Below are 27,222 nucleotides of genomic sequence, written 5' to 3' on the forward strand. Positions count from 1 at the left end.
ACCTCCTCGTCGTCGCCCCATCCACCATCGTCGTCGATCCGCTCTTCGCTGCCTGGCCGAGATTAAGATGCCCCCTAGAAGGATGGTTGGAGAAACAACACGCACAGACCTTGGTGATGGTAAGTGACAAAATTTTCATACATAGATATTTCTTGCGTCGCCCAGCAAGGACCGGTACTTCCGTCGCACAGTAAGGGCTGCCCCTGCAGTCCTTCATTGCTGCACCGCCCTTCCCTAGTTGTCGTGTTTTCCCCTAGCTGCACCACCCTCCTAGCTTGCCCAGACCTTTTAGTTGCTGCGTCGTCATGGCAATTCAAGGCACATGCATCTTTCATGGCTAATAACTAGAGGCTTAGCCAATTCATGTCAATCAGCTTTGCTCCTTGTTTTTTGTGTGAAAATAAATTGAAATCAATTAGTGATACTGTATTCTAACTTGAAAATTATGTAAGATATAGACGATTTTTGCTATTGTAGAAAACCATATGGCATACGTATCCATTTGTTGCATATATAAGATATATATGTTTGATGCTACTATAGAAAACCACATGGCTTGGCTGGTTTAGATCTTAGTCACTTGCTGCAATTAGTTCATCAGCAATGGAAATGTGGTTTCATATACTTTTCTGGCTAAGGCGACGTTTAGATTCATTGAGTTAATTATTTGTTGCATTAAAATTAAAGCTAGTTGTTCAATAGGTAGGTCAGCGTATACAAATTACATGTTTTAGGGACTGGTTAATAGGAGAACACTCATATTTTGTCTATTTTTAATGTTTGTTCAGATGTGCCAATTACTGACTATGAAAAAGAGAGGGCTCTAAATGTGATGAGGAACAACAACATGTTGAGAAGCCTTGGTATAACTGGATTAACATCACTTATTCGATCAAGTAAAACAAGGAAGAACTCTATCGCTCATGATGACTTTGTTTCATTGTATGAACCGGATCATAATGAAGACAATGATCATCATGTGGCTGATCAGGTGCTTATATTTCTTCTTGTAGTCCTTTGTTGTTATTAGTTTATTACTTATTTGTGCTCAATGTGCAATAAGATCAATTTGGGTTTAATTCTTGTATCATGCATATAAGGCCATGCAGGATGTACCTTAAAACTGTCAAAGAAGGAACACCAACATGTCTACTATTTCTGGAGGAACAAAAGGATCCAAGAGAGTGCTAGCACCTAATGCAGAAGACCAAGTTCGCAGAGTAACTAGACAGAAGACAAAGGAAATATCTTCAGCTGATAAAGATCTTCATGGTTTGACTACAAATACAGAAGAGCATGCATTGATTTCTGCCAATTGTTCTACACAACATGATGACGAGATTCAGATTTGTGATGAAGGCAAGAAAACAATGATCCATACTGCAACAAATATGTTCTACAAATTAGCATTAAACTGATTATAATCTGCACTAATTTTGTGAAAATGTTCATTATTTTTAGGTCAAACAAATGTCATGACAGATAAATGGATAAGGGGAAAAAGTATGGGCACACAATTGGAACGGATAAGTCGAGGCTTAAACACTAAGATCCCATTGGTCATCACTGAAGGGAAGAGACGTCCAGAGGTTCCTATGCAAGCTGCAATGCTTGCATCGGAAGGAGGAATTGCAATTAGGCAACATATGCCGATCCTGACACACTGGAAGGAATACAAGAATGACAAGTCCTATTTGGAAGACTTCGTCGGAAGAATTGGTGTAAGTAAATAGTATTCCTTCCTACAACATAAAATGAATAGGGTGGTAGGGCCTATGTCCTATATTGCCAATTTATTAGCATATAGTTAGCAGGTGCACGTACTTTATTTCATACATTGCTAAAAGAACTATGGCTGAAAGAATTGCATATGTTTCCTCTATTCAAAATGACACCTTACCTTACAAATTGTTCTATCCAATTTCATTAGACACTATGAACCTCTCTATTCTAATGTGCAAGCTTTTACTAGGGTCAATTTGCCGTAGACACCAAAAACAAAGATGTCAGATATGCATGTGCTGATTCGATGAGGTGTAATCAGCGACAAATGAGATATAAGCTCAAAAAGGCTTACTTTAATGGTGTGGCAGCAGACAAAGTGAGAACAACATCACCGTTGAGTACTATGACAGATGAGCAATGGATGCAACTAGTGAATATGTGGTCTACCCCAAAGCACAAGGTATAGAGTTACTAGTTGCAATGGATGCAACAATTTGTGTTCTCTGCTTTTGAGGATAAACTATTGGTTACTGTTGTTTTCTAAAAAAATACTGGTTTTATTAAGCATGCAAGAGTCTTATGCATCTTTAAGTTAAAAAGAGATAACTATCTGAAACACACACAAAATAAATAATATCAAAGCTTTTTATTTGCTCTTTGAACACATAGTTGTATCCTTTACTAGTAACTTTCTCGCGCTCCGCGTGCATTGGAAATATTATCTATTAGTATGATTTGGAACAATCAAATTCATATAAAATAAAGAGTTGTGCTGCTATGTTTAAGTATGTTTATCTATAGTTATCTGTTGATCATCCAAAGATGGGTCTCAGCACTGTTTGCAAGCAAAGACTAGAGTGGCTCATATTTCAATTGGTTCAAGGTCTATGCTTATAACATTTATTTATGTCAGCACAAACATGATCTAATTTTTTTCTTTTATTGCAGAATAAAAGTAGGTGGACATTCTTTTTTAGTTTTATTATAACATTTTATGGATAGGGTAGTGTGAACCATCAGCAAACTTCCATAACACCAACATCATTCATTTATTTTGGAGAGACTCTAAAATATTATGATAAAAATAAAATTTCTTTGATATTTATAGTTTTAGATTAGAGCTTAAAGCCATGGAAGCCCACTACCAGTTCAACGCAATTTGCTCAAGCATCTCAGCAGTAAAATCATCTCCCAAAGACACAAAGCTGCTATGTGGTTGTTGATTGAGCACATCAGCACATAAAGTGATGTGCAGATGGGACCTAGCATCCCTTTCCATGCACCCAGTTCACATCACTACCAAGAAGCAACCAAAAACAGGACAAACATCCAAAGAAAATAGGGGAGGAGAACATGGAGAACTGTAGTAGGAGCATAGATTTTTCTACACCGTAACTAATGTAGGTGAGGTGGGGCGTAGGCAGGGTAGCGGCGCACCGACTGGACTGCCCGTCTAGGAGCTAGGGCCTGTAGGTGGGGATGGGCGCGGGGTAGAATTATGCTGGGTAGCGCCGTGCCGGCTGGACTGGCCGTCCACGGGCCAAGGACTTTCGACCATGATGGAATAGTGGTGCTGGCGATGCCTCATCGACAATGCCGCACAGTGGCTTCTCCTACATCACCATCTTCCCCAACTCCTCACCCTGATCGGCTGTTGAAAGAAACAGGCAGTAACATAGCTAGTATTCCAACAAAACATACCTTGTTGAAAGGAACATGTAGGAACATACTGTCACACCCGGTTTTAGAAGGCAAACCGAATGCGAACCATGTACGTGCCAGGATCAGTTATTCACGTACACAGCAGTTACATAATATGGACATCATCACACAGTGCTCAAAATAGTATTAATAAGGGAAAATAGTCGATTACATCATACGTCTGAGACGTCCATATAGTTCTTACAATAAATCAAAGTGCGGAAAAGAAACGTAGATAACGCGGCCTTCACAGGCAGCCGACTGGGGGTTGCCGCTAACCCACACCTAGAACTCGTCGTAATCTTGGAACTCCTGGAAGTCTCCTTCCACAGCTTCATCTTCGCCTGAGCAGTGGTTGCAATGCTGACAACCTGGGGGGGGGGGGTTTGGTGTGTAGAGCAAGGGTGAGTACACATCAACATACTCAGCAAGTATCCTGTTTGGCTGTAGTGGACTAGCTTTATGTGGGGATAAGTCAAGCAGTTGCTTTTAGTTGGTCAGATTATTATTTACTAGTAGAAAGCCAAGTTTTAGCATTAACCCAAGTTATTAACCCGATGTACCCTTTCCAAACGGAAAGAATACCACTTACCAGCACCATAGGCATGACCAAAACCATCAATCTCATAACCACCTGTACCACAATGTCTCTGATCAAGTACCACTAATCTCTGGAGCTCCCTTGGCCGCTCATAACCGCGAGCACGGCTGATATATCAGTTTCATAACACTCTGCAGAGGTTGTGCACTTTACCCACAAGCCGTGATTCCCTCTTGCCTCGGGCCGATCAAACCCTTAAACACTACCAAGGTGAATAGGCAGGGTTTCACTACGTAGCCTTTACAAAGATTCCCCGGGGCTGTAGCCACCCGTTAGGTTTCCTAAATGCACCGCACTCCTCCCCAAGGGGCGAACCCAAACTTGGCAGAGCGAGCCGCATACACCGAGCCCCATTGACGGCACGACGGCTAAGTGAACTACATCCCGGATCCTCTAATTATTCAGCTAAGGGCACCCCATTCCACCCTCATGGTTGCACTGTTTTCCCGGGCGGTCATCCATAGAACAGGTCCTTACGGAGAGGCACTCGAGAAACCGCTCGAGTCCCCTTGAAAACCACAAGTATAATCATAAAGAAGAACGGGAAAACAGCGTATCATAGATAATCACATCATGTTCATTGATTAGAGTTGAGCAATAGCATCAGACTAAGTAGTAATAATCCGACCCAAATAGGTAAACAAGGACATGGATAACAAAAGCTAGTCAATCCTTAGGTATAAACGTGTAATGCGGGAGGTGAATTAAAGAATGAATAGGACATAGATAGGTCAAAGGACACTTGCCTCCACCAAACGACTGCTGCTCAGGGGCTTCTCCTGCGAATTCCTCGGGCTCTTCGACCGGATCGTTCTCTATGCGAGCGCAAACATACATACATCCATCCACATATTTAATACAAAAGAACAGTACACCATACAAGATAACCAATAAAGCGAATATGCATCAAGTATGACATTCGATAACGCATTTGTTGTGGTTAGAAAGAAACGGGAAAGGTCTCGCAGGGGGTTAAATCTTATGCACTAATGACACAATTGGTTTTTAACAAAATAATTCTGTTATATATATTTATATATACTGATGGAAACCTAATCACTTTTAGTTGATCAACATTGCACAGGGTAAACAATTAACTACGTGAATCAATAACATAACGGAATTTTAAATTAAACTTCCTATTTTCTCATAGCATGAACAGTGATTAGCCTACTTAAAATACAGTAATTATGATCACAGAAAGTAAATAAAATAAAATAAAAAAAATAAAAAAAACAGAAGGGGGGGGGCGGTTGAACCGGCCCTAGGGGCGGTTGAACCGGCCCTAGGCGGGGCGCGCAGGGGCGGCCGGGCTGGCGAGGGCGGGCGGCGCAGGGGGCGGCCGAGCCGGCCGAGCAGGGGGGCGGGCGGCGCAGGGGCGCGGGGCAGGGCGCGGGGCGGCCGAGCGGCCGAGCCGGCCATGGGGGCGCGCGCGGGGGGGGGCCGGGGGCGCGGCCAAGGGGCCGAGCGGGCGGGGTGGGGCGGGCGGCCGAACCGGCCATGGGGCCGAGCGGCGAGGGGAAGGGGAGGGAGGAGAGGGGGAGGGAGGAGAGGGGGAGGGGGAGGGGGCTCACCGGCGACGGGGACGGGGCGGGGCGGCCGATCGGCGACGGGGAGGGGCGGCGCTAGGGCAGGGGCGGGTAGGGGCGGCGCTAGGGGAGAGAGAGGGAAAATGAGAGAGAGGGAGTGGGATTGGGGGGGTTTTGGGAAAAATAAAGGGAGGGGGGGGCGGCATGGGCCAATTGGGCCCAATGGGGGGGCGCCAGGGGCGGCTGGGCCGGCCGGGGTCGGCCCACGGCGCGGGAGAGAGAGAAAAAGAGGAGAGAGAAAGAGAGAGAAAAAGAAAGAAAAGATCTTCTCCTCATTTTCGAAATCCGATCTTTCTACATGAATGCATTTGCAATTTCAAAGCAATCAAAAGAAATGCAAGGTTCGGCATGGTGCATCAAACAACATAAAGTATTTAGGGTTTTTCTTACACGGGAAATCCAAACCGATTCCCGCTAGAACTTTGGAAAAGGTCAAGGTGTAGCGAGGGCAAAAAGAAAAAGAAAAGGTAACGCCCGAATTTTGGCGAGTAAAGAAAGAAAAAAAATTCAACTGCAAAATTCGGGGCGTTACAAACCTATCCCCCTTAAAAGAATCTCGCCCTCGAGATTCAGGGCTGGCTAGCAAAGAGCTCCGGGTACTTGGCCATCAGATCATCTTCACGCTCCCAGGTTGCTTCTTCCTCAGAGTGGTGACTCCATCTGACTTTGCACATTCTGACGGTCTTCCTTCGGGTGACTCTATCTGCAACCTCAAGGATCTGAGCTGGCTTCTCAACATAGGTCAAGTCCTCCTGGACCTCAAGACCTTCCACTGGCAACTGCTCTTCTGGCACACGCAAGCACTTCTTCAATTGAGACACATGAAAGACATTATGCACAGCAGACAAATTCTCGGGCAAACTGAGCTGATAGGCCACTTCTCCTCGCTTTGCAAGAATCTGATACGGACCAATGTAGCGGGGTGCTAGCTTGCCTTTCACTCCGAATCTTCTGACTCCTCTGATCGGTGACACTTTCAGATAGACAAAGTCTCCGACTTCGAAACTCAGCTCTCTTCTTCTTGTGTCTGCATAGCTTCGCTGCCTTGATTGCGCTATCTTCAGATTCTCTCGGACCATCTTGATGTTCTCTTCGGCTTCAAGCAAAATATCTGGCCCAAACACCTGCTTCTCTCCAGGCTGATCCCATTGCAACGGAGTTCTGCAACTCCTTCCATACAGCGCTTGAAACGGTGACATCTTCAAACTGGCCTGATAACTGTTGTTATAGGAAAACTCTGCATAAGGCAATCGCTTGTCCCATCCGGACTGATCTTGCAACGCACAGGCTCTCAACATATCTTCAAGAATTTGATTGGTTCTTTCAGTCTGACCATCTGTCTGCGGGTGATAAGCTGAACTGAAATTCAGATGCGTGCCCAAGGCTTCATGCAACTGCTGCCAGAAATGAGAGGTGAACTGCGTTCCTCTGTCTGACACTATCTTCTTTGGCACACCATGAAGACAAACGATCCGAGACATATACAATTCTGCCAATACTGCACTGTTGTAGTTGGTCTTGACAGGTATGAAGTGGGCTGACTTGGTCAAGCGGTCCACTACTACCCAAATGGAATCGTAGCCGGCTCGAGTGCGAGGCAATCCGACTATGAAATCCATACCAATTTCATCCCATTTCCACTGAGGGATCTGCAACGGTTGCAACAATCCAGCAGGTCTCTGGTGTTCTGCCTTAATTCTTCGGCAACTATCGCACATAGCCACATGCTCTGCGATTTCCCTCTTCATTCCGTATCACCAGAATTTCTTCTTCAGATCCTGATACATCTTCTCACTGCCAGGGTGAATCGAATAAGCTGTCTCATGAGCTTCCTTAAGAATCAACTCCCGAATAGACTGGACATTGGGAACACACAAGCGGTCTTTGAACCATATCACGCCTTCTGCATCTTCTCGAAAATCTTTGCCTCTGCCATCTAGAATCAATCGCCGAATCTCACTGATCTTTTCATCATTCTTCTGCGCTTCTTTGATTTCGCGCTCCAAGGTAGGTTCCAACTCAACTGTAATTCCTCGCGAATTGTTCAGAAATCCGAGACTCAACCTGTCAAACTCTTTGGCCAACTCATAAGGCATCGGGCGAGCAACCATCAGATTGACTTGACTCTTTCTGCTCAGAGCATCTGCCACTACGTTTGCTTTGCCTGGATGGTAATGAATCTCCAACTCATAGTCTTTGATCAATTCTAACCATCTTCGTTGCCTCATGTTCAATTCTGACTGAGTGAATATGTACTTCAGACTCTTGTGGTCTGTGTAAACATCGCATTTCTGTCCATACAGATAGTGCCTCCATGTCTTCAGTGCGTGAACCACTACTGCCAACTCTAGATCATGGATTGGGTAGTTCTTCTCATGAACCTTCAACTGTCGGGACGAGTAAGCCACAACTCTTCCCTCTTGCATCAACACACATCCCAAACCTGTGTAACAAGCATCGCAATACACCGAGAAGGGCTTGTGCACATCAGGCAAGACTAGGACGGGCGCTGTAGTCAACTTCTCTTTCAGCGCTTCAAAGGCCTCTTGGCATTTCTGGGTCCACTTGAACTCAACCTTGTTGCCTAGCAACGCTGTCATAGGTTTCGCAATCTTCGAAAACCCTTCAATGAATCGTCGATAATATCCGGCCATTCCAATGAAGCTCTTGATTCCTCGAGCATCCGTTGGCGCTTTCCAATTTAGAATGTCTGCCACTTTCTTCGGATCCACAGCCAATCCTTCTTTGTTGATTATGTGACCCAAGAACAGGACTTCACTGATCCAGAACTCACACTTGCTCAACTTTGCATACAACTGGTGCTCTCGCAATCTCTGCAATACCATCCTCAAATGATCTGCATGCTCTTCTTCACTTTGAGAATAAACCAGAATGTCATCAATGAATACCACCACGAACTTATCAAGATAATCCATGAATACACTATTCATCAAGTTCATGAAGAATGCTGGCGCATTGGTCAAACCAAAAGACATCACTGTGAACTCATATAAACCATACTTGGTAATGAATGCCGTCTTCGGAATGTCCGAAGGTCGGATCCTGAGCTGATGATAACCTGACCTCAGATCGATCTTGGAGAACACACTGGCTCCTCTCAACTGGTCGAACAGATCTTCTATTCTGGGCAAAGGATACTTGTTCTTGATCGTGACCTCATTCAAAGCTCGATAATCGATGCACATCCTCTTAGTGCCATCTTTCTTTTCTACGAACAAGACAGGGGCGGCCCAAGGCGAGGTGCTTGGCCGGATGTAACCTTTCTCTGACAGCTCATCAATTTGCTTCTTAAGCTCATCCAACTCTGGTCCAGATATTCTGTAAGCTCTCTTGAAGATAGGGGCGGTTCCAGGAAGAAGCTCTATAGCAAATTCAACTTTCCGCTCTGGTGGCATACCCGGTAAATCCTTTGGAAACACATCTGGGAATTCAGACACAACCTTGATACTCTCAATTGGGTCTGCTTCACTGCTATCGACAGCCATCTGATAACAACTTCCTTTCTTTGGCTCAGGCGGGACTAACTCGGTCACCACTTCCTCTCCTAGTGGGGACACCAACTTGATTGTCCTTTTATCACAACTGATAACTGCCTGATACTTATCTAACCAATTCATCCCTAGGATGACATCTATTCCCTGAGTACCCATTACTATAAGGTTGGCGGGAAACGCTATCCCCCTTATTTTCACACTTATATTCAAACAAATGCTATCAGCTCGAATTCTACCACCGGCTGAGTCAATTTGAATGGGGGTTGACATGGTAGTAGTTGGAAGATTATGTGCTTCTACCCATGATGCAGTAATGAAAGAATGTGTTGCTCCAGTATCAAATAACACTTCTGCAATATGGGAATCGACTGGGAACATACCTACTGTCATGTCGGGGGTCTCCTGAACTGCTTCAGCCTCCAAGTGATTCAATCTTCCATGATTATAGCGCTGCTGAGAGCGGTTGCCTGCTCCAGGCTGAGGCACATTCTGCTTTGCTGGGGCATTGGGGCCTGACTGCTGCTGGGCTGCCTTCTTCGGACATTGCATCACCCAATGGCCTTGCTCTCCACAGTGGAAACATGCCCTGTTTCCAACCTGAGCTGGTGCTGCCTGACTGTTCTGCTGATTTGCTGGGGCAGGAAGACGAGGTGTTTGCTGATTCTGCTTTTGAAACTGACCTCCTGACTGATTGCTCTGACGGTTCTGGTACTGATGCTGAGGATACTGCCTTTGGAACTGCTGATACTGCTGACGCTGCTGATGCTGCTGAGGTGGACGCTGGTTCTGCCTGAACTGCTGAGGTTGATTGCCTGAGAAACGGGGACGGCTGCTGCTTCCAGGCTGGGGTCCACTGATCTTGCGCTTACGGTCTTCCATCTCCTTGCGCTTTCTCTCCGTCATGATTGCTCTGTCAATCAGGTGCTGGAATGTCGGGAAGGTGTGGTTCATCAGCTGATACTGCAGAGGGTCAACCAAGCCTCTCAGGAAACGGTACTGTCGCTTGGCGTCGGTGTTGACATCTTCAGGAGCATAGCGAGACAATTGCAGAAACCTGTCTCGATACTCACTGACAGACGATGACCCTTGCTTAAGGGCCAGGAACTCCTCCTTCTTCACTGTCATCAGACCTGCAGGCACATGGTACTGACGAAAGCTGCCTCGGAATTCTTCCCAGGTGATGGTGTCGGGGTTGGCATGGGTGGCGAGGTAAGACTCCCACCATGACTGGGCTGCTCCTCTCAACAGACGGGGACCATACAATACTTTCTCCCGGTCATCGCACTGAGCGGTATGCAACTCCCGCTCCACAGTGCGCAGCCAATCTTCAGCATCCATGGGGTCAGAAGAGTGAGCGAACGTTGGTGGATGACCTCTCATGAATTCAGCACGGTTGTCTCTAGGCATCTGAGGCATCTGAGGCTGGGGTGGTGCTTGCTGCTGCTGCTGCTGCTGCTGCTGAATGGCGGCCAGAGTCTGACCGATGGCTTGAACTGCCTGAGTCTGCATCAGAAACATCTGCTCGATCGACATCGGGGGCGGGGGCGGCAGGTGCTGCTGCTGGGGCACCTCATCCTGCGGAGCGGCTCGCTCCTGCTGAGCACGCCTTCCTCCTCTACGCCTGTTCTCTGACATCTGCAGAACGCAACCACACATCAGAACTGATCTGGCAAAGCTTGCAGCATAAGAAAAGAGTATAGAATTCTCCAACAGCACTGAACAGATGAGCATCTTCACTGATCTCCAACACAGACCACACAGCTTCTCAGATAAAGAGGAAAGGAGAATAATGGGTTTCCCAACTATATAACTAACTTTATTGACATAGTATGTAAACCAAAATGCAGGGGATACCCACACTCTGGTGACAATCATTACAAAGATCCAAATCAAACATAGTTCATCATGACAAACATAAATGCACAGGATATAGCAGACTACCCTGTCTAACTAAAACTAACTAAGACCGAGACTAACGCTAAGACTGAAGCTTCCATGTATATATTTATTTCGTATTAATTACAAGATCCAACTCTAACGATCTATGGTTCTAGATTTATCTTGGTCTTGCAGGCGGGATTGCCATAAGACTGGTGTCCACGCTGAGGTGAGCGGTACGGGTGCTGAGTCCCAACGGGAGCGGGGGACCACCGTCCAGATAACGACGTTCCGCGCGCTCAGCCCGCAGCTGGGCGATCTCAGCACGAGCCCTACTCAGCTCGTCTAATGCATGGTCCAGCTCCGTGTTTAGCACGGCGGCTAGGTTGACTGTGCTGCTCAACCTAGGATTGCCCTCACCGACAGGTGAGACAATCACGCCTCCTGTGCTGCCAGATGAACGGCGGGGGTAATACTTCAGGTCAAGACCGTCAGCTGCCCCACCGAAAACCGAGCAGTAGTGCGAAAGCGCACGCCGTGCAGCATCTTGCATGGCTGCCTCAGCTGAGTCCCGCTCAGAGATAGAATAGTGCTCTGAACAGGCCTCTGCACCCTGGAGACTGTCCTCCGGGCAGCGCACCAAGCAAGTCGCCTCCCAGCGGTCCGGGTAGACCCCGCGACTATGCTGGTAGACCACACAGCGATACTCGACGGACCAAGTATGTCGGTCAAATGCCCGACGTAGCAGGGTGTCGAGCGCATCATGGAAGTGACACCCGCGAGCAGCGTCGCGAGTGATGGGTCGAGCAACCCATCCTTCCGGCTCAGGGTTAGCAGAGAAGTCGGTGTCGTGGCTCGAGCTGTCGTCGCCATCTCCGTCGTCTGGGTCTCCTCCAGCAGCTACTCCAGAGGCTGGGACGCCCAGTGGTGGTGCAGGGGGCGGCTCCAGAGGAAGCACAGGAGAGCAGCTCCTCACAGACTCTATCTCCTGGTGGAGCGAGAAAGAAGAGCTCTGCTGCTCCTGTCGTCGACGCTCCTGCTCCTCACGCAGGCGGTGGTGTAGTCTCTCCAAGTGGCTGGACTGTCCGGCCACAGGACGGCGAAGCGGACGCTCAGCAAGGCGGGAGGGTAAGAAGGGGATGACTGACTTTCGTGCAGTGTGTCTAAGTCGAGCCATCTACAAAAGACATCGCAAGCAAAAGGGTGAGAACAGAATTAATATGACCAGCAAGTAATGAATCATAAGTAAATGAAGGATTAGAATAAAACATAATTTTCAGCAAGGTATAATATGTAGTAGAACATAGGTTTGGTCAGTAAGACCAACTTTTGAAGGGATATCAAAGTCAAGGAAGAGACAGAGGTCTATAATCCTTAGAACGACCATTCTACTCTAGGTTAGCGGTCCTACAGTCAGCACGGCTTTGATACCACTTATGTCACACCCGGTTTTAGAAGGCAAACCGAATGCGAACCATGTACGTGCCAGGATCAGTTATTCACGTACACAGCAGTTACATAATATGGACATCATCACACAGTGCTCAAAATAGTATTAATAAGGGAAAATAGTCGATTACATCATACGTCTGAGACGTCCATATAGTTCTTACAATAAATCAAAGTGCGGAAAAGAAACGTAGATAACGCGGCCTTCACAGGCAGCCGACTGGGGGTTGCCGCTAACCCACACCTAGAACTCGTCGTAATCTTGGAACTCCTGGAAGTCTCCTTCCACAGCTTCATCTTCGCCTGAGCAGTGGTTGCAATGCTGACAACCTGGGGGGGGTTTGGTGTGTAGAGCAAGGGTGAGTACACATCAACATACTCAGCAAGTATCCTGTTTGGCTGTAGTGGACTAGCTTTATGTGGGGATAAGTCAAGCAGTTGCTTTTAGTTGGTCAGATTATTATTTACTAGTAGAAAGCCAAGTTTTAGCATTAACCCAAGTTATTAACCCGATGTACCCTTTCCAAACGGAAAGAATACCACTTACCAGCACCATAGGCATGACCAAAACCATCAATCTCATAACCACCTGTACCACAATGTCTCTGATCAAGTACCACTAATCTCTGGAGCTCCCTTGGCCGCTCATAACCGCGAGCACGGCTGATATATCAGTTTCATAACACTCTGCAGAGGTTGTGCACTTTACCCACAAGCCGTGATTCCCTCTTGCCTCGGGCCGATCAAACCCTTAAACACTACCAAGGTGAATAGGCAGGGTTTCACTACGTAGCCTTTACAAAGATTCCCCGGGGCTGTAGCCACCCGTTAGGTTTCCTAAATGCACCGCACTCCTCCCCAAGGGGCGAACCCAAACTTGGCAGAGCGAGCCGCATACACCGAGCCCCATTGACGGCACGACGGCTAAGTGAACTACATCCCGGATCCTCTAATTATTCAGCTAAGGGCACCCCATTCCACCCTCATGGTTGCACTGTTTTCCCGGGCGGTCATCCATAGAACAGGTCCTTACGGAGAGGCACTCGAGAAACCGCTCGAGTCCCCTTGAAAACCACAAGTATAATCATAAAGAAGAACGGGAAAACAGCGTATCATAGATAATCACATCATGTTCATTGATTAGAGTTGAGCAATAGCATCAGACTAAGTAGTAATAATCCGACCCAAATAGGTAAACAAGGACATGGATAACAAAAGCTAGTCAATCCTTAGGTATAAACGTGTAATGCGGGAGGTGAATTAAAGAATGAATAGGACATAGATAGGTCAAAGGACACTTGCCTCCACCAAACGACTGCTGCTCAGGGGCTTCTCCTGCGAATTCCTCGGGCTCTTCGACCGGATCGTTCTCTATGCGAGCGCAAACATACATACATCCATCCACATATTTAATACAAAAGAACAGTACACCATACAAGATAACCAATAAAGCGAATATGCATCAAGTATGACATTCGATAACGCATTTGTTGTGGTTAGAAAGAAACGGGAAAGGTCTCGCAGGGGGTTAAATCTTATGCACTAATGACACAATTGGTTTTTAACAAAATAATTCTGTTATATATATTTATATATACTGATGGAAACCTAATCACTTTTAGTTGATCAACATTGCACAGGGTAAACAATTAACTACGTGAATCAATAACATAACGGAATTTTAAATTAAACTTCCTATTTTCTCATAGCATGAACAGTGATTAGCCTACTTAAAATACAGTAATTATGATCACAGAAAGTAAATAAAATAAAATAAAAAAAATAAAAAAAACAGAAGGGGGGGGCGGTTGAACCGGCCCTAGGGGCGGTTGAACCGGCCCTAGGCGGGGCGCGCAGGGGCGGCCGGGCTGGCGAGGGCGGGCGGCGCAGGGGGCGGCCGAGCCGGCCGAGCAGGGGGGCGGGCGGCGCAGGGGCGCGGGGCAGGGCGCGGGGCGGCCGAGCGGCCGAGCCGGCCATGGGGGCGCGCGCGGGGGGGGGCCGGGGGCGCGGCCAAGGGGCCGAGCGGGCGGGGTGGGGCGGGCGGCCGAACCGGCCATGGGGCCGAGCGGCGAGGGGAAGGGGAGGGAGGAGAGGGGGAGGGAGGAGAGGGGGAGGGGGAGGGGGCTCACCGGCGACGGGGACGGGGCGGGGCGGCCGATCGGCGATGGGGAGGGGCGGCGCTAGGGCAGGGGCGGGTAGGGGCGGCGCTAGGGGAGAGAGAGGGAAAATGAGAGAGAGGGAGTGGGATTGGGGGGGTTTTGGGAAAAATAAAGGGAGGGGGGGGCGGCATGGGCCAATTGGGCCCAAGGGGGGGCGCCAGGGGCGGCTGGGCCGGCCGGGGTCGGCCCACGGCGCGGGAGAGAGAGAAAAAGAGGAGAGAGAAAGAGAGAGAAAAAGAAAGAAAAGATCTTCTCCTCATTTTCGAAATCCGATCTTTCTACATGAATGCATTTGCAATTTCAAAGCAATCAAAAGAAATGCAAGGTTCGGCATGGTGCATCAAACAACATAAAGTATTTAGGGTTTTTCTTACACGGGAAATCCAAACCGATTCCCGCTAGAACTTTGGAAAAGGTCAAGGTGTAGCGAGGGCAAAAAGAAAAAGAAAAGGTAACGCCCGAATTTTGGCGAGTAAAGAAAGAAAAAAAATTCAACTGCAAAATTCGGGGCGTTACACATACTTTACTATATGTTTCTAATTTTACAAAAAAAATGGTTTTATAGGACAAGTGTGTGAACAACAAAGTGATTCGTGGCAAAGTTCGGTTCCAGCAAAAGACAGGATCTCGGAGTTACATTGCACATATGCATGCCGTGGTAATATACATATACAATGTGTGTTCAAGTATTCCTCACCTATCATTATGCTCTAAGCTTACATTTAGAAATTGTTTGCATGTATTTTAGAAGCAAGCCAAATATGGAGATGCACCACCAAGTGCAATTGATCTTTTTAAAGAGTGCCATTGTAGCAGCAAGACTGGTTTTGCTGAGCATGTAAAGGAAGCAATTGTAAGTGAATGCTCCCTTTTCAACTATAGTTTTATTTATTCATTTCAGATAATGTTGTTGTAGTGTTATTAATTGATTTCAAATAACCATATAAAATCATGCTTGCTCCTTTTTCTGTATAACATTGTATATGTATGGAAGCCTCACTCTTGGACCATGCATACTGTTCTAGGTACTGTTCTATTATGAATTAAGGAACTGTTCTGTTCCAAATCAAACATTTGTTCTGCTCTGGTCTGTTCTGGGTACATCTTATTAAGGAACTTTTATGTTCTATTCTCATCAAAATCTATTATGTTCATTTTTTCCATGTGTGTTGCTTTGTTGATCTGAATCAAACATCTCTCCATGTGTACTACTCTGAATCAGTTTAGTGTTCTGAATCAAAGTTTAAGTAACTATGTTGGCTCAGAATTGACAATGCTTTTTGATATGCTACTTGTATAATCGAGATGATATGCTACTTGTATAATAGAGAGCAACAGAATAACATAGATGACTTGTCTAATAGAGATGAAAATGCTACTTGTGCATTTTGATAGGTGAGGAACAATGCTACTTGTATAATTGAGATGACATGTATAATAGAGAACACTTCCCTGTATTGCTACTTCTATAATACAGAACACTAGAGTAATTCTACATGTAGGAACATGACTTATATAGTAGAGATAACATATACTAGGTAGAAAACAATGCTACTTGTATAAAAGATATGATGTGCTACTTGTATAATAGAGATGACATATATTTTGATATGCTATTGCTTGTTTTGGTTTCATTTTATCCATACCTCTTGTCTTATTTTTAAACCTTCCCATTCACAGGACACAATGGAAGCACTTGTGGCTGAACCTGGAGTAGAAGGGAAAGAATCTAAGACCCCTACAGAAGCAGTTGCTCAAGTGTTGGATTCATCAAAATTTCTTCAAAATATTGGTCTTGTACCTGCCCCAAAGAAAAGTAGCAATGGTTCTGATCCTACACGGGTGGCAGAACTTGAGGCAGAACTTCAATCAGAGAAGCAAAACTCATTAGAGGTTAGAGCTCAGTTAAATGCCCTCAAGAAGAAGGTAGAAGAATCAGAAGAAGCAAGGGCTAAGGAGTTAGAAAAGATTAATGATCTACAAAAAGGAGCAGATGAGACCAATGCTCTCCTTCGTCGTCTCTTTAGCCTCAATAAGTAGTTGGCCGATTCATTTTTGTGTGGCCCTTGGCTACCGTATGGCCCTTATTTTGCTGTTCTTTTGGTACTATACTTTGCAGCTAGTGTGATGAAAACATGATGACATTTTTGATTTTGCTATTTTATTTTGGTACTCTTATCGGCACACTAGATGATGCTGGTGATGAAACACGATGCTTGTATTGACAATTTTGAAGGATTTGTTTATTGATAAATGATATCTACGATCATATGTTGCTAAGTATATGTGATGGTCATTGATTGTTTGTTTAATTACAATATATTTTGTTTATAGTACATTGTGATTTGTGAAACAAATTGGCTGTTGCAACCCACCGCTGGTTCCAGCAGGGTGCTACAATTTCTATGCTGGTTAACAGCTGCTGGCTACATAGTTAAAAATAAAAGGTCAAAAATAGGGTAAAATAAATTGGTTGCATTATTTCTACTCTAGGCTACCAGATTAAAAAATAAAAATGCAAAAAAATATGGTGAAACAAATTGGCTTACGACTAAATATGTTATGACGAATAAAATTGTCATAATCATAGATGCCACGTAAGATTCTTGTCATGCCATGTCATTTGCATGTTTACTTTTATGACGTTTTCTATCCTATGTGGAAGCATGATGTGGCATTTTTTAGAGATGGTTAGTGACGAAAATAGCGTGTCATAAAACTATGACGACATATAACATGTCACTAAATTTATGACGGAAAAACATGAAACGTCACAGATGATGCAATGCCACGCATGATAGGTGACAAAGCGATTTTCGTCACGGATATGTCATAAATTTCAAAAATTGACATAAATTCAAAGTTTGGTAACATAAAGAGAACGTCACAAAAGGTCACAAGTGTTGTAGTGCTTGTTGAAAACGCTGCATTTAGTTAAGCAAATCACGGGCATAATAAGAAGGAACAAATATTTGGTGCATGGCAGTTTTTAATTGGGTCCAAGTAGTGACACTGTTAATGGGAAGTTTTTGTTTATACTCACGCCACCAAATTAAAGCAAAATCAGTAAATTCACTAATGGCAGCCTTCACTTGGCTATTAGCAGGAATATCATGGCATGAAAATTTATGTTCTACCTCCAATTCCCAATCAAGATATGCAGCAGGATCATATTTACCATTAAAAGATGGAATTTTAAATTTAATCTTAGCAAATAAGTCATATGGGGATGACGAACCACACGGCGTGCATGACCACGGCGATCTCCATCGTCCTGCTCAGTGTCACCGCCGTAGTCCTGCTCCATCTTTGTGGTCAACGCATCAAGGCGTGCCAGGATGGTGTCGAGTGTGGTGCGAGTCGCCGTTTGAGCAAGGTCAAGCTGGTTGAAACGCGCGGTCGTCGAAGTGACCGTTGAATCAAGCCGTTCATGCATCGTCCTAATGTCAGTAGCAAGTCCATCAACTTGTCCCCTTACTTCCTGTAACTGGACATCCACCGTGTCGTGTGCTCCTGCCATAGTTAGCGCAAACACCAAAACACCAAAAGGAGAAAAACCAACGACAACAGGGGAATGGTGGTGACAACTCGCTCAATGGAATGTTGTTATCAAGTTCTTATCCATTCTTACCAAGATACAGGGGTGAACTGCAACCAACAGGTGGAACCGGTGAAAGATTGGATGAGCGATTGCATGGAGAAACAGAAACCTGCTCGTCGTAGAAATATGTGGAGTTCTGGGTAGGCTGCACTCAAGTCAAGGATTAGCACGATAAAACAATAATGCAAAGTTGAATTATAGTGTAAAACACGAAACTATATTGATGGCCACAAGTGCAAAGAACAATGGAACTAGCAGAATGGCACTACCGTAAATATTGTACTAGCGAGGCCAAAAAGGCACTAGTAGGAATCACAGGTGATTTTGTTTTTATTTTTTGTATGATTTTTTTGATATTTTTCTCAGCACAAGAAGCAACAAAATAGGAGCTACACAAAGTTTCACCTAAAACAGAGATCGGATGTGGCCTACAGAAAAAGAGCAAGTTCTCTGAAAAGCGTGCAAGAGCTTTGACGAATTTTTTTTTCTTTATTTTCCTGAATTTTTTGACAATTTTATCGAAACCAAACAGGCCAAAGGAAGGTACCTCAAGTTATGTTTAAAACGACCGAGATGAGACAACCGCTTTGTATCCTTTCTCCTTTCTTTTTTTGTTTGTTCTCTGGTTCTATCCTTTCTCTTTCGTTTTTTTTGTTTCTGTTTTTTTACGTAACCGAAGGAGAAAAACAAGGAAGTGGCGTTGACTCGGTTTGTGGCATGATCAAACGGGCGGTGGCGGCGTGCTAGGGTTTGAATGGTGGAAGAAAGAAGGATGGTGAAAAAAACACAATGCGACCAGCAACAAATGACACGAAAGCACACAAATTCAACAATAGAGATTATTGAAAGAAAGTGCGAGGCTCAAAAGGGTGCTGGGATAAGGTCTAACCTGAATTTTTATGTGGTTTTGTGGATTGTAGGAAAAAAACACTCGATAAACTCACCGATCAACCTGGAAATCTGATACCACTTGATATAACTGAAGTGCCTGATCTTTCGGTGAGTGGAGATAATTTCGATTTGGCGGAAGATGACCCTCGCGATCCGACTACGACGAGCAAGCCCGAGGCGCCAATGCAATCGCTGAACCAACTCCCTGTGGTTACCGACCTTGCTGATGCGAGATCGGCCTAATCACGAAGATCGTTTCCTATGCGCAATCGAAGAACGAACAAGAAAAAGATGCAAGCAATCTAATTTATTACTCGAGGGTGGAGTTCTGGATACACGAAGACAACGCTAATTTGCGCGTGTTCGAGAGTATGTAAAGCTAAAGTAAAACAAAACTCGCCGAACAAAGGAGGCGCAGCTCCTGGATAAATAGAGAGAGGGGGCGCAGCCCCTAGTGGCGGCCAACCCTAGGTCATCCACTATGGGCCGCAGTTGGGCTGGTCATCTATTCTTCTGGGCCCTCATTCTTCAGTAGCATGACGAAGTTAAGATCTCTGGCACGGGCCCGAGTGATTGGCCTAGCTAATGAAGGAAGTGGCGCTTGATGTGGAGGTGCTGCTGGTGTAGTCGTACTCATGTTGCAGGTGATGTCCTCATCAATAGTCATCAACAATTACAAGATCGTACTTACTTCCACCGATGCTAAGATAAGCAACTGGCCCGAAGAGATCCATATGGAGAAGCTCTAGTGGTCTTGATGTTGTCGTCACATTCTTGCTTGGATGACTTGTTCCCACCTATTTACCTGCTTGGCATGCTGCACAAGGTCTATCTTTCTCAAAAAAGACATCGGTTAGTCCTAACAAATGTTCTTCCTTTAGAAGCTTATGAAGATTCTTCATCCCAACATGTGCTAGATGGCGATGCCAAAGCTAACCCATGTTGGTCTTAGCAAGTAAACCTACATCTAGATCATCATTCTCTTTAGTAAAATCTACTAAATAAAGATTGTTGTTAGAAACACCTTTAAATGCTAATGAACCATCACTCTTTGTAAAGACAGTTACATCAACATTTGTAAATAGACAGTTGTAACCCATATGACATAACTGACTAACGAGAAGCAAATGATAAGCAAGCGATTCTACTAAGAAAACAATAGAAATTGAATGCTCGGTAGTGATGGCTATTTTACCCAAACCTTTGACTTTGCCTTGGTTCCCATCTCTAAAGATAATCGTATCATGGGAATCCTTGTTCTTGATGTAGGAAGTGAACATCTTCTTCTCCCCCATCATGTGGTTTGTGCATCCGCTATCAATAATCCAACTTGAGCCACCAGATGCATTAACCTGCAAGGCAATTTTAATCTTGGGATTTAGGTAATCAACTCTTGTTGGGTCCTACAAGGTTAGTAACATAAGTCTTTTGAACCCAAGTGCAAGTCTTACCCTTCTTGCATTTTGGTCCCATATTGGAAGCAATAATTCTATTATTTTTACAGCACATAGGATGCATCAAAAGTACGAAATAGCATAGATGGACGGTGTGGTGGACAGATATCCCCCGGGTCCACTAGAAGGCAAAAAGGCCTCGCGGGAGGCTTTGGGCCTGTTATCCCGCGAGGCAATCCCTTCGTGGTCGGGGAGGACTACTGGCGGAATGGGCCGACGTGGGAAAGAAGCAGATTTAGGCCCGAGCAACCCGTTAGACTCGGGCGCTATCCTTAGCGTTCAACAGACTTTCCCGCACGCAGTGCCCCTGAATACCAGAATGGATTAGAAATAAGTCGTATAGATTATAGTTGGATAAGTTTATTCGGTTCACTATTATTTAGGTATACATCATCATCACATACACATGTAGTGCCCCTCTATCGAGTATATAAGGCCTAGAGGGTACCCCATCATAAGAGGGAGAATCAACTACCTACCTCATTAGCTTTCCTCCACACTGGAGATTTCTCTTGTAACCTACCACATAAAGATCCACGCCAGGAAGTAGGGAATTACGCCTCTCCAAGCGGCCCGAACCTGTAGAAAATCGTTTGTCATCTCTCGTGCATCTCACACGAACCATTGAGTTATAGTCAACAACACCGTCCTACCAAAAGCACCACGAGGGGTAACCCTAGGTGTGCGGTCGAACTCTCAACACCGACAGCTGGCGCGCCAGGTAGGGGGTGTGTCATTGATCCAAGCTAGCTCAATGTCCGTCACTTCCTAGTGCAAGATCGCTCTTCGCCCTAGATCCGTGTTTTGCTTTGGGACCATCTCATCTGTAGCAGATGAGAAGGGAATTCTGCACCGCATAGGAGATCCACCAGAGAAGAAGCTTTCCTTGGAAATTCCCAGGAAACCCGGAACTAGACAACGGGTAGCGCAGCTTCATGTGCCTCGGGCGAAGACTACTTCTTGCAAGCCGAAAGTCGGGAATCTACCTGCCCGAAGAACTCTGCTGCCCACTTCGCCCACAAAGGAGTGGACACGGATTACAAGGAAGAAAGAAGCGAGCATTCCTCGAAAGGGGACGGAGCTCCACCAAGCTATCTTTCCAGCACCTTTGCCCTCAAAGGAGGACAGAAAGGGACTCACCATCACGACAACTCCTTTCTACCCCGACATCCTTTTCATCGGGGGGATTGGAATCGCCTCCCATCTTCGACGACGAGCCAACCGTGCAGGGGGAAGAACCTCCCCAGCGTGAAGCATGGCGACGAAGGAACAGGCACCAGAATATTCGGCGACATCACGAAGCTGGGGAACAGGACCCAGCGCAGCCCGTATCTCGGGATGAAGTTTCAAAAGTGGGAGAAACCCCCCGACGAGTGGGTATACCGAGAAAGGCGGAATTCTCGCCGACGTGACCACCGACAAGCTCAGGAACGAGATCAAGAACAAGCCGAGCAGGGCGCAAGGTTATGCTGAGAGAATCCCCTCTTTGCTCGAAACTTGAACCCTGACTTCGCTCGCGCAATGAACACGCCAAGCGAAGTCGGAGGAGTGCTAGCCCAGATAGCTGATGGCCTTCCGCGGACTCCAGATGCTGAAGGCTATCAGCGGCTGCTTACTCGGGCAGCTGACTATCTTTTGCCCATCGCTCATCCCCCGAGCGACCTACGACACGCCATGAACAGTCGGCGAGACGCGCGGAGCTCCATCAACGCTTCACGTGACCGACGACATGAAAACGAGATAAGGCGTCGGGAGGAGTATGACCGGGACCATGGCGTCCCGGCTCGAAGTCGTGCCACCAGAGTTGAATCGGTTGCAGCCTCAACTAGTGCCCAAACCGGGGACGGTCGAGACAACACATCACCGACTCCCCTCCCCGGGACCGACGCCATGAACACCGATAGGAAGACACATGTGGAGTATCTGCGCTTACTCCATGTCTCCAGGCCATCCAGTGGCCCCCTAACTTCAAAGTCTCCAACGTCGACAAGTACGAGCCTAAGCAGGACCCGGGGGCTGGTTGGCCATCTACACGACCGCCGCCCGGGCCACCGGGGTAACAGAAGATGTGATGACAACATATTTTCCCATCGTCCTTGGGCAAGATGCACTACAGTGGCTACAACATCTGCCACGACACAACATCAACGATTGGAGCGACTTCAGTCGGCGTTTCATTGCCAACTTCCAGTCCCTCTCCGACAAGTCGGTGCAGCCATGGGACCTCAAATCCATCACGCGCTAGAGCGATGAAACACTTCGGTCGTACCTCAAGAGGTTTCAGACCATGAGAAATCGCATCCCCGAAGTCACCGAGGCAGCGGTGATTGAAGATTTTTTTTCTTCCGGGGATCCAATGACTCGGCCTTCGTCCGAGCCATACTGCAGAAAGCGCCAGCCACCTCCGAACAGCTATTTCGAGAGGCAGACCTCTACATCACCGCTGATGAGCGGGCCTAGGACCTCATTGGAGGAACGAAACCTACACCACCGGCGCCACAACGCGACACGAACCAGCAACCTGACAGGCGCTGGGAGGAAAGGCCACGTGAGGAGGTGCATGCCACCGGGCCCGAGGGGGCACCCCGTGGAGGCAAGCGGACACTGGATGACATCCTTCACGCCCAGTGCCCGTATCACAAGGACATGCGCCACGCCCTACGAAACTGTAGGGACTTCAAGCACTCCGTCGGACACGGCCAACCATTCCAGCCTCTACCACCTCCCCCACCATGAGGAGGGCCTGGCGAGCCCAGGCAGCCTCAGCAACCAGAAGGGGGAGGGGGCGGAGCATTCCCACGCATTGACAGAGAGGTCAATGTCATCTTCGGAGGACATGGGTCGTAGGAGAACAGAAGACAACAGAAGCTCAATGACCGGCAGGTCCTGGTGGTAACCACTAGCACAAAAGCTCCTTATCGATGGTCAGAGCACGTGATAACCTTCAGCTGGGCGGATCAGTGGCTCAACTTCGACCACCCCAGCAAGTACCCACTCCTCGTTGATCCGGTAATCTGAGAGAGCAGGGTAAAGAAAGTACTAGTGGACAGGGAAAGTAGTATTAACGTTACATTCCCCCGGACACTCCTAGCCTTGGGGGTTGCACTCAAAGACCTCACCAAGTCAGATACACCCTTCTTCGGTATCATGCCAACCAAAAGAGAGTACCCACTCGGACACATCTACATGCCCATCACCTTCGGGACTCCAGAGAACTACAGAACCGAGTTCCTAAGGTTCGAGGTGGCACGTTTCGACTGCGGGGTACAATGCTATCATCGGTAGGCTGGGACTGGCGAAGTTCATGGCCATTCCGCACTATTCATACATGATATTGAAGATGCCGGGACCGCAAGGAATCATCACCGTGCGCGCTGACTCCCAAGGCACCGTGGAATGCTTTTGGGGGGGCCATCCAAGCAGCCCTTATTGCTGGACCCCCGACGACTTCCTCTGTGCAGGCGGACACAAAGCCTGAGGAATACCTCGCAATACCCACAAACGAAGCTCAAGCCGTGACCTCTATACGGCCGATTGAAGAGACTAAGAGGATCAACCTGGGATTCGCCAATGAATGCAAGACCGCCATCATCAACTCTAGCCTTGACAACAAATAGAAAAGCGCGCTCGTCCGGTTCCTACAAGATAACCGAGATGTGTTCGCATGGCAACCTACGGACGGGAGTCCCGAGAGAACTGGCTGAGCACAAATTGAAGGTCTATCCTCAAGCTAGGCCGATTCGACAAAAGTTGTGTCGTTTCACGCCTGATAAAAGAGAAGCTATTCGCGCCGAGCTAGCTCGCTAGTGACTGCATTGTTCATTAGGGAGGTGTTGCATCCCGAGTGGCTCGCAAATCCTGTTCTTGTACTCAAAAAGAATAAAGTGGATTGGCGCATGTGCGTCGATTATACCGATCTTAACAAACATTGTCCGAAGGATCCCTTCGGTCTCCCTAGAATAGATCAGGTAGTCGACTCGACTGCTGGCTATTCTATGTTGTCCTTCCTAGATTGTTATTCTGGATACCATCAAATCAGCCTAGCAAAAGAGGATGAGGAGAAGACTGCTTTCATCACCCTGTTTGGAGCTTTCTGATATACCTCCATGACGTTCAGCCTCAAGAATGCAGGGGCAACTTACCAGAGAGCCATCCAAACGTGCTTAGCCAACCACTGGGGCAAACAAGTGGAAGCCTATGTTGATGATGTGGTGATCAAAACAGAAAACCCAGAAAACTTCATTGAAGATTTGCAGGTGGTCTTCAACATGCCTGAGGCGCTACCGGTGGAAGCTGAACCCAGAAAAATGTGTCTTCGGGGTACCGGCAGGAAAGTTACTCGGATTCATTATCAGCCACCGAGGAATTGAAGCTAATCCAAAAAAAATCGAGGCCATCATGAGAATGGAAGCGCCACAATCGCAGAAAAAGGTGCAGAAAGCTTACTATATGCATGGCAGCCTTGAGCAGGTTCATATCAAGGCTAGGCGAGAAAGGCATGCCTTCTATAAATTGCTCAAAAAGGTGGACAAGTTTCAGTGGACCATAGATGCGCAGGAAGCTCTAGAGGCACTGAAAAAGTTTTTGACTACACCACCAGTGTTCAAGCCCCCACGCCGAGCTACGCCAAATCAGTCGGCAGAAGATTTGTTGTTGTACATCTCCTGCACGACTCATGTGGTAAGCACCACGTTAGTAGTCGAGCGGGTGGAGGAAGGACATGCGTACCCGGTGCAACATCCAGTCTACTTCATCAGCGAAGTCCTTGGGCCCTCAAAGATAAGGTATCCTCAAGTCCAGAAGCTGCTGTATGCGATACTTCTAACCATCACAAGCTCCATCACTACTTTGACGACCACAAAGTCATAGTAGTCACAGGATTCCCAATAGGAGATATTCTCCACAACAAAGAAGCTATTGGAAGGATAGCCAAGTGGGCATGCGAGCTGGGAGCTCACGACATAGAGTTCCGGCCCCGCATGGCAATAAAGACTCAGACGCTGGTTGACTTCGTATCAGAGTGGACTGAACATCAGATCCCAGACAGACTAGAGGTTACCGAGGTGTGGAGAATGTACTTTGATGGCTCATTGAAGCTGCAAGGAGCGGGTGCATGGATTCTCTTTATTGCTCCTAGAGGTGAGGAACTCAAGTACGCACTCCAGCTACTATTTCCAGCATCGAATAATGCAGCAGAGTATGAAGCACTGATCCATGGGTTAAGCATCACCGTATCACAACCAATCATCCTCTCAGATCAGGTGGAAGAGTGCAACACCCTAAGCCAAAAAGAGTCGGACCCCAACGACTAGAGAGAGAGCCTATCATCAGGTATATAAAAATGAAGAAGAACGGGATGACAAGGCTGCAGCAGAACGCATCGTGAGGCAGTCGGCCCACTACACCATCATAGGGGGTTTACAGTACATGAGAGGTGCAGCAGGAGTCCTCATGAAATGTATTCACTCAACTACCGGGAAACAATTGTTGGACGAAATCCATGCCGGGCAGCGTGGAGTACATGCAGCATCAAGGAATCTGGTCAGGAAGGCTTTCAGATCCGGTTTATATTGGCCAACAGCGAACAGTGATGCTGCCGAGTAGTCTAGAAGTGTGAAGCATGTCAATTCCTATCAAAGCAGCAGCACTTATCCGCGCAGCAGCTGTAGACCATTCCCGTAACATGGTCGTCTACACGCTGGGGGCTGGACATCATCAGACCTTTCAAAAAAGCTCAAGGAGGCTATACTCATGTACTGGTTACCATTGACAAATTCACAAAATGGATAGAGTACAAGCCAATCGCTTCCTTGACCTCAACCAAAGCGATGGAATTTATACATGACATAATATTCAGGTTTGGGATACCAAACAGCATCATCACTAACCTGGGATCCAACTTCACCAGCTTTGAATTCTTTGATTTCTGCGAGCAACAGAGCATCCAGATCAACTACGCGTCAGTGGCACACCCAAGAGCCAATGGCCAGGTAGAAAGAGCCAACGGAATGATACTGGAAGCACTCAGAAAGAAAGTATTAGACAAGAGTGAAAAGCTTGCAGGAAAATGGATCGAAGAGCTGCCTTACGTGGTTTGGAGCCTGAGAACTCAACCCAGTCGGGCTCTGCATGGAAATACCCCATTTTTCATGGTTTATGGATCAGAGGCGGTGTTGCCCGCCGACCTAATCTTTGGGGCACCAAGGTTAACTTTCGAAAGCATAGCCGAAGCAGAAACAACCAGACTAGAAGATATAGACGTACTAGAGGAAGAACGATTGAACACAGTAATTCAGTCGGCTAGGTACCAGCAGACCTTGAGGCGCTATCATGATAAAGCTGTGCGACACCGATCCTTTGCAGTGGGAGACTTGGTCATTCGCCAAATTCTAATGGGGGAAGGGCGGCACAAGTTATCACCATCATGGGAAGGACCATTCATCGTATCAAAGGTTACGCGGCCGGGATCATGCCGGCTTACTCAGATGGACGACACAGAAGTGGGGAACTCGTGGAACATAGAACACCTCAGAAAATTCTATCCTTAGCGAGGCCTCAAAATTCTTGAAGGAACATTGTACTCTGTAAATTTGAGGATTTCATCGTCAATAAAGTTTTCGTTCTCCAAAGGCATTCAGACTCCTGACTTACAACTGACT

General features: G+C 46.7%; 1 pseudogene; it reads left to right on the forward strand.

Moving 5' to 3' along the window:
- The first annotated feature begins 305 nt into the window (after positions 1 to 305).
- LOC103652094 (uncharacterized) lies at positions 306 to 16,658 on the forward strand (annotated as a pseudogene).
- Positions 16,659 to 27,222: the final 10,564 nt, after the last annotated feature.

This window comes from Zea mays, chromosome 3 (genome assembly GCF_902167145.1).
Source record: "Zea mays cultivar B73 chromosome 3, Zm-B73-REFERENCE-NAM-5.0, whole genome shotgun sequence".
In the NCBI taxonomy this organism is placed as follows: Eukaryota; Viridiplantae; Streptophyta; class Magnoliopsida; order Poales; family Poaceae; genus Zea; species Zea mays.